The 12,701-nt window shown below is 37.5% G+C and overlaps 1 pseudogene; it reads right to left on the bottom strand.

Moving 5' to 3' along the window:
* Positions 1-5,388: 5,388 nt before the first annotated feature.
* Positions 5,389-10,982, bottom strand: LOC107694595 (uncharacterized; annotated as a pseudogene).
* Positions 10,983-12,701: the final 1,719 nt, after the last annotated feature.

Raw genomic sequence — 12,701 nt, 5'->3', positions numbered from 1 at the left:
AATTGATATGCTAAATTTTTATTTCCTTGAGGGTAAGGAGTTAGTCATCACAATTTCATATTCTGTAGGATTGGGACGATCTGCTTATCACACAATACGATTAGTTATACAATATGAGGTTCACAATGTAATACAAACATGATAGAATGTAATAAATCTTGAATGACAACTAAATTCTAGCTGTGCAGAATTATGTTTATTTCTTGAGATACAAATCTTTGTAATGTAAACAACAGTTTTAAATGTCATTACAAAGTGACAATAATATAATTTGGATATAAATATGAATTATCTTCAGCTTTCAGCTTTCTCCATTCCATTCTGTCAGGGAAATATGTAGAAGCCTAACAGGGTTTATAAACCATGTCAGAGGCTATCCTTATATTTTACATATTTCAGAAATCGGATACATCATTTCTGTATGTTTTATTTTGCCATTGATAATACTATGTTGCATGTAGATTATTTTGCCATATCTTTCAGCCAAAAGGTCTGGCCCCCATCTTGGGAACCGCAGGAGAACATAGGAATGACTGTGTCATAAAGGAAGGTCTGCTAAAAATACTGTCACATTGATGGTGCAAGAAACAAAAAAAATGTTGTGCCCATTAAACTGGGCCATGTGGACAACAGTAAAGTTTGATTGATTGTACTGAATTGAATATGCATACGTATGTTGTAAGTAAATTATTTGTTTTAAAAACTGTTTCATTATTTGTTCAGTAGGGCTGGGTGTTGGCAAGGACCTCATACTATTCAATACAGTGGGTCACAGTATGATTTGATGTTTATAAATTTAGTCATAGAAAAGAAACCGGAAAGATAATGTTTATGTGATGTGTTGAGGCTGTGATAAAGCTGAAGGATGCATACTACACCACAGATTCACTGTAGGGCTACATATTGCACTTAAGCATTCAATATTTTCAGCGAGGTGCTTTTGCTGCCTAGAAAATCTGCTATAATCCATCATCCAAAAGGCAAATCATTATATTGTGCAGTTTGCCTTTTCACAACCTTCCGCCCAGGCACTTCCTATGATCACTTCACAATAGAAGTCCTGTTGTATGTTTTGTTGTTGTTTCTCCCTCTCTGATAACATGGAATTGACATTGTTACTTGAGTATTTTTGTCCTTCGCCAGAGTTTCATTTTCAGACCTCTGTCTGGCCCTAGCCTCTTTCAGGCAGAGTTGCTGAGACCCTTTGAGATTATTTGCTATTCATCATTCAAAATGTCTCCTTAATTCAGTGCCAACCAAAATTCATCAAAGTCAGACAGTTTAGGTTCTGTGTGTGTTTTCATTGTAACAGGTCAGGATCTAATTGATGCTGTGTTGCTGATCAGTTGATTAGTCTAACTTCAACAAAGTTCATTTTTGGTTTTCTTGAGCTGTGAATGGTCCTGCCAATGTAAACAAAAAACTGTTTTAAATGTGTTGACAATAAACGCTGTTTTCTTAGAAGTTGCTGTCTAAGAAACCTTTTTAAACCTTGCAGTACTCATGGTATAGCCAGCATTGGTGTTATGAATAACCTTACAGTTAACTTAACACTAACCATATTACTGTATCTGTAAACTGTTTTTGTAAACAGTACACATTTGTAAAATAGAGCTTGCCCTCAATATGTTTTCCATGTGTAAATGAAGCTACAATGCACTCTATATAAAAGTTTGTAAAAATAAAAAGGAACATACAGGTGTTTTGACTCTACAATATAGCTTTCCCACAATGAGTTACAGCCATGTTTTCAGCTATTGTGACAGCTGTTATTCACAGCACACATGATCAGCCAGACAGTGTGCCACATAGCATACAGTAGGTTCTTACAGAGGCGTTATTGGCTTGAAATGCTTCAGATCCAGGCCTATGTAACGTTAGATTAACAACTTTTTTTTCTCTTCCTCGTCTCATTTCCTGCTCTAGCGAGAAAGGTGCATTATATTTTCACAATCTTCACTCAGTGAATGTATATTCGATTTAGTTTTATCTCTAGTTCGTTGCTATGGTGGTTGCTATTGACGCTGCTATCGCTGAAACCATGTAGCTTGCATTACGTACTTCCGGCCGGAGAAAATTTCTTCACAGACACCCGCTTTTTTAATGATATCTTTATATAAACTGATATAAACCTTTATATAACACATTTCTTCACAGAAAAACAACGTGATAACTCAACAATACGATATATTTATCGTATATATATTTTATATATATAGTTTTTTTTTCGGTAGCTGGTGACGGAAGTGCATTGTGTTGTGTGCGGAGTTTGCGCGTTCTACTCCTGTTTTGGCAAAAATATCTTAAATAAACCAACATATTTACTTTCTGTTAACATAGATCATCTAGATGCAGTGTTATTACTAGTTCGGCTGTACTAGATATTTTATATATTCAGTAGATATATCATTTTACAACCCTATTTTACATCCCTACTTTGCAAACCGAAAGAACTACAACTGTAGTGCTGATTTGTATCAGGCTGTATGGCGTGACTATATGGAATTGTAGTTTTTATAACATTAGTGTTTTTCTTAGAATTGGAGGTTGTAAATAGTGAATTAAGAGTATAGTGAGGGGTTTAGGGGGATGGTAAACACATCTATGTCATCAGATTTTAAATATCTAGTTGTTAAACGGGTTAAAATTAATCGTAACCATATTTGACAGCGCCCCCAGTTGTTGACTATACTCACATGATGGCTGAGGACAAGAGCTCTCTATAACAGTTGGTCCCATATCTGTAGCCCGTTTTTTTTTTTGCTGAATTACAAGCCTTTAAACATGCACCGAGGTGTAGTTTCAAAGGTCAGTATTTCAAAGCAGGAGCCATGTACAATCTTCATACTAACATATGTTACTCTCCAGGTCAAGACCTTTCCAACGATGTATTTGGTTTAGCTCTACAACAAAGTTTTCATTTTCTCATTTCACGGACACAAGCCATCTCAGGTCTAGTTTCAGCAAGCACTCTGAAGGCTCAATATATAAAATTAATATTTTTGTTTGTTTGTTTCTGACTGTGTCTATAGATTTACGACCCCACAACATGAGGAGTACCACAAACTATGTGTATTTCTGTTTGGGACACACATGGCTTATATGCATATCTATTTATGTTAATGCTGCTATGATGGTAAAAAAAAAAAGACCATGGTCTAGATTATGGGTAGGATTTTAGAGAGACATATGTTGCAATCAAGGCAATGTCTCTTCCAGGGACATCCATGTTTATTTCAGGACAAATTCGGGCCTTGTTCTGCACGGGCATGTCATGAAAAGAAAGGCTTAACACGGTGAAAGTGAAGAAAATACTTCTGGGTGGAAGCACGTCATGCAAGCTACATGGTTTCACCAATAGCAGCAACCATTATATTTAAAGTTTAAAAAATAAATTGTCGTCTTCAAGTGTATGCCAAAGTTTCCACAAGTTTCACTACTGCTCTGACATGAACCATCTTTCAATATCCATTTGACCAAATACCTCCCAGTGACGATGCAACAGAGAACTTTAACAGTCTGAAGAGAAGAAATAAAGGCTGCAAAAGCAAGATGTACATGAAGTGTACCAAATGCAAGATGTTTCTCTGCATTACCAAAAAGAGAAAATGCTTTCAGGAGTATTTCTGTTAACATAGATCATCTAGATGCAGTGTTATTACTAGTTCGGCTGTACTAGATATTTGATATATTCAGTAGATATATCCTTTTACAACCCTACGTTGCAAACCAAAAGAACTACAACTGTAGTGCTGATTTGTATCAGGCTGTATGGCGTGACTATATGGAATTGTAGTTTTTATAACATTAGTGTTTTTCTTAGAATTGGAGGTTGTAAATAGTGAGTTAAGAGTATAGTGAGGGGTTTAGGGGGATGGTAAACACATCTATGTCATCAGATTTTAAATATCTAGTTGTTAAACGGGTTAAAATTAATCGTAACCATATTTGACAGCGCCCCCAGTTGTTGACTATACTCACATGATGGCTGAGGACAAGAGCTCTCTATAACAGTTGGTCCCATATCTGTAGCCCGTTTTTTTTTTTGCTGAATTACAAGCCTTTAAACATGCACCGAGGTGTAGTTTCAAAGGTCAGTATTTCAAAGCAGGAGCCATGTACAATCTTCATACTAACATATGTTACTCTCCAGGTCAAGACCTTTCCAACGATGTATTTGGTTTAGCTCTACAACAAAGTTTTCATTTTCTCATTTCACGGACACAAGCCATCTCAGGTCTAGTTTCAGCAAGCACTTTGAAGGCTCAATATATAAAAATCTAAATTTTTGTTTGTTTCTGATTGTGTCAACAGATTTACGACCCCACAACATGAGGAGTACCATAAACTATGTGTATTTCTGTTTGGGACACACATGGCTTATATGCATATCTATTTATGTTAATGCTGCTATGATGGTAAAAAACACACCATGGTCTAGATTATGGGTAGGATTTTAGAGAGACATATGTTGCAATCAAGGCAATGTCTCTTCCAGGGACATCCATGTTTATTTCAGGACAAATTCGGGCCTCCTTCTGCACGGGCATGTCATTAAAAGAAAGGCTTAACACGGTGAAAGTGAAGAAAATACTTCTGGGTGGAAGTACGTCATGCAAGCTACATGGTTTCAAGAATCTAATTGGATCTGGAGTCGTTTCTTGTATTTGTATCGGTGATTAACCATGTGGAGGGATGATAACGGCCTTCAGTTTACTGAGCCTACCAGTAGGCGTAGCAAGCCCCTTCTGTCCCATATTTATGAGGGTGATAACTACTAATAACACCCATTCAATCGAATGATAACATTCAGAGCGGGTGTTTTTGAAGTGCTTTAGCCAAACCACCTGAATGGATTATATAATGTTGTAGCCTCAATATCCCTCTGTTTGGAAAGTTTCCAACATGTATCTGAAGATGACACTGTTATTAACTTGTAGGTGACAGTCTCCACACCTGATTTTTGGCTTGTTCCTACCATGGGATGAGTTGATAATCAGATGGATATGGTCATTACATTACATTTCAGATCACTAAGCTTCTTAAAAAAAAATTCCAACTTGGGTTGTTGCTAAAAGAAGTATTGCGTAACTGACTAATATTGCCATGTTGTTTGTATTCAGTGCATTTCAAAGTAATCTGACTGAACCCTGCTAACCGATCATCGGTATAACGTGGTTAACTGTATGGTTTCTGGTTTGTATATATTTAGACAAGCCTCTACAATGGTTCTACATCATCAGCATTGAAGTATGTTACACTGCCAGTATCTGTGTACAGTATGTAAGTTTCGCACATCTGTCTTAATATGAGACCTGGTGTGACTGTGACCTCTAATGTTTCAAAATGTTAGTAGTTCCTGGTTGAATCTGAAAGCTCCCAGTTCTGTTAAGGGTTGACGAGTGATGAGCCAAAGTCAACTCGATAGCCTGATGACAAATTAAACTTGTATTTCTGTTTACATACACATATATACAGGTATCAGCAAGTATTTACAGACATTATCAGTTGCATACATAACCATGAGTATTACAATTCCAGTAACACAAAAGAGAGTAGAATTTAAGAGCATATGTAGTCAAATACGGATAACAATAGATGCTATGCATATGACAGAGCAGATCATTTTTACATATTGATGTGCATAAACAAACTGATGATACGGAGTCAGAGCAAATGTACAATTCTACATATTATGATTTGTGTTAATTATTACATGTAAAAAAGAGTTGCCATGGCATTTAATGCACAGAACCAATATAACTTCCACCTGCATCACTTACATTTACTAATACATACCATTCTGTCTATAAAGGTAGTGCTTCTTCTGACAAATGCTCACAAAGAGTGCTTCGATGGAGATCTGCAAACCACGAGCATCAACAGGACTGGCTGCTGCATTTCCTAAATGAAAGGGAAGAAGAAAGAAAAATGTTTCAAACACACAAGTTCCACACATCAAATTTGGTGACCCCATGACCTTTATTCTAGCTCCACCAATAGGCCAAACTTTCAATGATGCAAAAACTGTATCCTCTTAACTGACAGAAGTAACATGTGGTATTCTTGCAGATTAAGTAAAAAGTGAAAAGTGCTTGGCCTCTCATTTGCTACCTCAAATGATATTGTTCCATTTTGGTCTGATTTGCATGAACATGCACCAATCATTCTGTTTTCATTGCTGAAAAGTTTACTTTAAGTCAAAATACTAATTGAAGTCGTATGACTTGCAAATAGCGCCCATCCCTACACCATAATTTAACATTAAGCTACAGCTACATGCATTACAACCAAATTATTCCGACAGTGTTTATGTATACTGTATAACAACATTGTCCTTACCGCTACTGGCCCATTGCTTGACATCAACAACCCACTGTTTTCGCATGTCATCACAGCAGTGCAACTGGTCCTGCATCTTCTTCAGGCTCTCTGTTACATCCAAGGTCTTTTCTACTGTCTGCAAAACAGCAACACAAAATGCTGTCATTTCATAAAATAATCCTTTAAAAAAACAAAAAGTATGTTCCTGCCTGATTTAATACAATAACATATTCAACTATACATACATAGCTGAGGTCCTGCATCCCTACAATGTCTACATGGGGGTAACAGTTTAAGTTCAACTTTAAGTTCAAATTTAACTGTTTAAAATAGTTCATCCTTTTTCAATACATGTACATACCTTTTTGTATCTGGAAGACAAGGCAATGTGGAGGACATTCTCTTTACGCTGATTCCACCCAACAGCGTGGACAGTAAGCATATCAGTTCTTACTGTAAAGAATAACAGAAAGTCACAATAAATTGTAAAATGTTAATATGTACGTTTGCAGGTTAGCAGGGGGCAAAGAAGCTTACAAACCTGACTTGGCCATATACTTTGTGGTCAGGGCACATCTGGAGAGAAAACTATTGACTTGCTCTACTTCTTCACCAAGAGTGGTTCCAGCACCTTCCTGGTTCCTTGCATTCCACAGAATCTACAGGAAGCAGTGGACTTGTTAAACAGTGTAGACAATAGGGTGATCAATATTGATGCACATCCCAATGTCACCAGCTGTAGAGGACAGCACATAGGGGCTCATGTACAACTCAAAACACACTTCTGGGTTGTAGTTTGGGTCACAATGTCATTCATTGTGGCACTTTACGTTAATTGTTGGATATGTCATACTCTGAAAAGTAAAAGTCAAGAAGTTAAAAGCATCACCTCGCATTTTGTATTGTGGGCTTTTGCATGCATCACGGACAAGCAATGTCTCATTTTCCGAAGAGGTTGAAGATGAGTCAGGGCCTCTGACACCTTCTCCAGGTATGGCACATATCGGCAGGTCACATCCATAGCCAAAAATGTAGCACCCTGGAACTCTTTTTGGAGAAACATTGGATATGCGAAGATTTCTCCTCTATACATATTCAGACCTTTGGAAAAAAGAAATAAGTAGAGAGCACACTGCACACTGTAGAATAGGCTTCAGATCATCATCATCTACACATATTTTTAATTGCAATTTATCAAGACCAATACCAACCTTTGAGGAGGAATCCATGCCTGCACACAGCAATTTCTACACCTTCTTCATCCAACTTGTTGGCCTGCTTTGATGTCTCTCTTGCTGCTGTCCAGTTGGATTCCCCACACGTCGCTTTTCCTGCCGTCTACGAAAATTTGTCAACATGTCAGTAGATAATTCAAGGACATTAAGTAGCAGGGCTGTACGCTCAAACACACCAACAATTACAGTCAACATTTTGTCTTTGATTGCCTGACCCATCTTCCATCTGTAACTCACTGGAGGATAACAAACCATTTAAAATGATTTGCCATTTTGCACACAGGAGGTTAATTGCAATAGTCTAACTTTGTCAGACAATGTGTCAGACATATGTGCGGCAACCAATATTATGGATATTCTGTGCCCTCTGGATTAGAATCTAGCTGTATTTTCATTGTTGCTTCCAATTAGCTATTAAACAAGCCAGAGATACCCGTTGCTCAGCCTGACTGAAAACTTACACTCTTGACAGCCCCTCGGACTTCCTCAACAAAATTGGACACCTCAGAGTCTTTGGCTAAAAACATTCCATCAAAGAATCCTGGCTCTTCACTCCTACAATAAAATGTATTCTGGATAACCACTGTAGTAAGAAGTTTTACCTAATAATAATAATGATGATCATGATTGTACTTATATGGCACAAGGTTACAAAGTTTAACATATATTATATTCAACAGCTACAGTATCAACAGCTTGATTTTAAATAACAAAATAAGAACTATATTATTATGATAATGTTAATAGCAAGTACATACATTAACTACACTGGCTGTTTTTAATGTGCACACAAAACTCACTGGTTTGTTTTCTGGAACCTGTAGAGTTTTCTGTTGCCATCCACTGAAACAGCCACCATTTCAGGGCTACAGGCTGGACAGACAAATGGCTCCTTTCCCAGAAGTTTGTTCACTTCAGAGTTGCAGTACACGTATTGCAGAAAACCCCTCTGAAAAGCATCTGCACTCACTTTGCCAGTCTGAAATAAACAAATTATAGTACAGCTTTCAATGACAATAAACTACAAGATCACCTATTTATGTTTTGTCAATGTACTTTTACAAATCCAAGAAGGATGCAAATGACAATGCTGTCTAGTATGGTCTTTAGTTCAGTTCATTTCAGTAACCTGAAATATTACAGCAACTTGTGGACCTTGAACTTCATATGTGGGTATATTTGAATTAACGCCCTGCTTAGACTCGACCATGATTTTTGCCATAATGTCCAGCCTTACAGCTACTTATATTAATAATAATAAATGCATTTGTCTTTCAGCTTCACGTTTTTACTCACTCTTCCAAACTGCTTTGTTCTCTGGTCCAACATTGCTGTGAAGGCTTTCACTGACATTCCTGGAGCTGTTGTCTTCATAGCCTCAAAGGAATGGAACAGATCTTGGTGGAACAGTGTCTGTGCTTGCATGGTGGCAGGCCAGTAACCAGTCCTTACAAAGTCACTGACTTCTGGAGCCCATTGCTTATTGCAATGTTTGCATGTTAGCACCGGAACATGAAGATTGTAACGGCCTGAGAGCACATGAAAGACAAATAAATAACAAGGAACTAAAGTAATGCGTTAGATAAACAATATTTTTTTATGCAATCCTACCATTTATGCAAACCAGTATTATGGATCTACCCACAGAGATTGCAACATCACCAGTGTCACAGGAGCATATAATTTGAGGGAAGGCTGTTGGCAGCAAACAATCTGCAAGCGCAAAGGACAATCAGGATGGCAATAAAGAATGTTTGGATTGTGAGCAAGTACTTGGAAATCATAATGCATAATTTAATAATGTTGTCTGTTAGTGGAAAAAAAATGCAAATCAATTGAAAAAGAGACACCAACCTTGTTCACAGATGATGTACTTGTCATCATGGAGTTTCACAAACTCTGTTGGAGGAATGTATTTATAAAAGCCATACATGGTGGTTTGCCTACTGTGCAGAGTGTGGTGTTTATGTACCAATTGATCACACTCTGCACAAAACCACTCTGAGGGCAAACATTCCCCACAACGGATGACGGCTTCTCTCACATGACAGTGATTACAGGTCATCTGGACAATATTCTCAGCTGACAACAAGTTGGCAAGGTTTTGTGGCCTCGCCTGTTGCCAACATTGTTGGGCCTCTTTCTGTCTTTGACCCCAACTGGACAATGGTGGCTGCTGAGCAAACTCTTGCCCATCAATGCTCTCTGAATCCCGTAGAAGGTCCTCAAGCCTCTGCATATTAAAATCTTCAAAGAGAGAAAGAGAAAAATACAAACATACCAGAAATCCAACATTGCAATTTCACTACCACTGACTTCTTTTGTGGCATTTCCATTGCTTTTAATACAGGGACAGTCCAGTGATAGCAGACAAGGCAGGGGGTGAAAGGATAGTTGGAAATGGCCAATAAAACCCATGAACCTTAAGATTATGTGTAGGTGCTGGCTGTCAGTAGTGTTGCCCACTTAACTGTGAAACTGAACAACCACCATGTGATTTTGCTGAGAAACACTGCTGCTATTGTCTAAAGTTTTCCTACTTCTGTCATGTGGACAGATTTTGATGCACCAAATTGTGATAACTAATATTTCAGGCATGTTAGGGGACTGTGGAAAAAAGCATTTTGGAAGGAACATCATTAGCTGGCTAGTTATTAAACAGAGCAAAAGTGCAGGTACAATGAGGCTTCCTTTTTACTCAACTCCTTGTTTTCATATGAATTATACCTTTTTATGAAAAGTGTTTTCAAAGTAGTTTTTCTACTTACCAGGATATTGGTGGCTAGTACATGGTGAAGTTGTGATGGAGGAACTAGCACATGGAGAAGAACCAACTGTTTGGAAGTAAAAACAACAAACCAAATTAGAACAATTCTTTCAAACTCTTTGCCAGCTGTACAAAAATAAACACTGAAACCTTTGGCAAACTTGCAACATGGGAACTATCAAACCTAAATGTATTTGGCATTATAATGTAATTTACATTATAAATGTGCAAGTATACAGAATATTGTATCAAACAGAATATATACATCAAACCAGCACCTACTCCAAATCACACATCATCACTCTCCATTAAAAGTATTTGACATTAAGTTTATAAGATGGACACTAACCAGCAGATTAACCTTTTTTCCTCCGTTTGCTGGTGGTCACACGCTGTCCATCACGGTCCCTCTTCCACCAGGTCACTTTAGATCGTCCTGTGACTTCAGGCTTCTGAGTTTGTGACTGCGTTTTACGTTTCTTTATGGACATAGCATAAAATGAAACGTAGATGGGTGAAAAATAGGCATTAACTAACTGGAGTTCATTAATTACACATTTGCGTATAACAAGAATGAAACTTGCCTGTATCTCTTCAACAAATGCATCCCCGAGCAGAAGAACAGCTTCTAGTTTGTTATTATTTTTACTTGACATTGTACTAAAACAACAAATAAAGGTGTCAGTTAGATCTGAGATCTGCCTGCAACTCAAACTTGCTGACTAATATAATTGAATGGAAAGTTTGGACCACATCAGAGATATGAGGGTAAAGGGTGATTGAAATTTTAAGTTTTCTGGTATAGGAGTGAAGGGGGCAGGAGAAGGCGTTTTTCACCTCCAGCCTTCATGGACCATTATATATCACTTATAAATGATTAAATACAAAATTAATAGTAGTTATTACGATTTATGTGGTTTGAAATCGGTAAAATGTGCTTGGAAAAAAACATGATCAGAATATCAACTTGCCTAATAATTATGCACGCACTGCAAGATGCATAAATCAAATATCCCGGGAATAGGAACCTAATCCAACCCTACTGTCTCATGCATCTGCAGGTGCGTAGCCATTATTTCAGAAGTGAGGGGGACAGAAATGTCAAATGTTATTAGTTAATTAATTAATTCATTAATTAATTTGTCTAACTGACAGGTTTTATTTCTTTCTTTCTTATCTCTTACTTTTAATTGGCTAGGAAATGAAATACACTGCTGGACAATTACCAATAAATTTCTATTCTGTAATATTTTGTTCCTAATGGCAATTTCATATACTACACTTTTCCATTTTTATCACAGAATTAGGTAGAAAATATATTTTATAGTTTCTATGGCTACTGTAATAAATACTATGTCAATTAACACTGCATTATTCAGATACTTTGTTTATTACCTGGAGATGACTTGAAAAACACATAAACCATATATTTTAGCAATCGTGCATATTGCCTTCAGGTTTTGTTCAGCTTAGCTACAGCCATCGCTGGATGCCTTTCTCCATTTTGGGAATTTCCTATTACATCATAATAAGTTGTTACCTCTACGAGTCAGTTTTGGACTTTCTGCGCGAGAGCGCCCTCCAGCTTCGAGTATGAATGAAACTGCACCCCTGAGGAATCCCGTAGGCTAACGTTACCACTTTAAGGTAGCTAAAAACGTTAGCTAACACTAATTCAGTCTGTTGATTTGTAGTGCTGTCATCAGCCATGTCTAAAAGCTGAAGACTCTCAACATGATTAAAAAAATGTTTTAATTATTTATTAATTTCAAACTGCATCAGGTCTATATAAGTTAGCTTAGGCTAATGTGAATGGTAGGCTAACGTTAACAGCTGTGCTAACTGAGCAGCCCACGGTTCCACTAACAATTTGAACGCATACGCTGGCATTTTGACACATGACCCCATGTAACGTGATGCAGAAACACTGAAATAATTAAAATAATACAGTTAACACCGTGATCTCATGACAAAAAAAGATCGTTGCCCTTACCTGTTTGAAGGTGTACGCGCATCAGGTGAACTAGGCGAACTGAGCCTCGCTGGTGACGTCACTGCCGCTGAAGATGCTGCGTGGTATTTGGACGCTTCTGCTCTCCACCGAAGTCAATGGGAAGGATTGGCGTATCATATGCACGCAAAATTGGCATTTGGCGTATGCATTACACGCAATTGGAAAGTGTAAAGTCGTGTTATTTATACGCATATTGATGAGAACGGGTTGGCACGTGAGCTCATTAAGCTTAATTTCCATAACGACTTTGTCACTCGCGCTTATACATCTTAAGCCTCATGAAAGCCTACGAAAAATACCTTTTACCGAGACATCAAGTAAGGTAAGTTGTCTTATGACATTGGATGATTTTTTTTTTTTT

Source organism: Sinocyclocheilus anshuiensis, unplaced genomic scaffold (genome assembly GCF_001515605.1).
Source record: "Sinocyclocheilus anshuiensis isolate Anshui unplaced genomic scaffold, SAMN03320099.WGS_v1.1 scaffold5139, whole genome shotgun sequence".
NCBI lineage: Eukaryota > Metazoa > Chordata > Actinopteri > Cypriniformes > Cyprinidae > Sinocyclocheilus > Sinocyclocheilus anshuiensis.
The sequence above is the reverse complement of the archived record's forward strand: the minus strand, read 5'-3'. Positions and strand labels throughout refer to the sequence as shown.